Genomic DNA, 378 nt, shown 5'->3' with positions numbered 1-378 from the left:
CCGATATGCGAGTGATGGCAGCACCTACTTATACCGACTCGTGGCGCCATCTCTTCGAAAAGTGCTCAAGTTAAGGTTCCTCTAATGAGAGAGAGATGGCAGCACCTACTTATACCGACTCGTGGCGCCATCTCCTCGAAAAGTGCTCAAGTTAAGGTTCCTCCGATCTACGAGAGATGGCAGCACCTACTTATACCGACTCGTGGCGCCATCTCTTCGAAAAGTGCTCAAGTTAAGGTTCCTCTGATCTGCGAGAGATGGCAGCACCTACTTATACCGACTCGTGGCGCCATCTCTTTGAAAAGTGCTCAAGTTAAGGTTCCTCTAATGGGAGAGAGATGGCAGCACCTATTTATGTCGACTCGTGGCGCCATCTCT

This window comes from Apis dorsata, unplaced genomic scaffold (genome assembly GCF_000469605.1).
Source record: "Apis dorsata unplaced genomic scaffold, Apis dorsata 1.3 scaffold_165, whole genome shotgun sequence".
Taxonomy (NCBI): Eukaryota; Metazoa; Arthropoda; class Insecta; order Hymenoptera; family Apidae; genus Apis; species Apis dorsata.
This window is presented reverse-complemented; position numbering follows the sequence as displayed.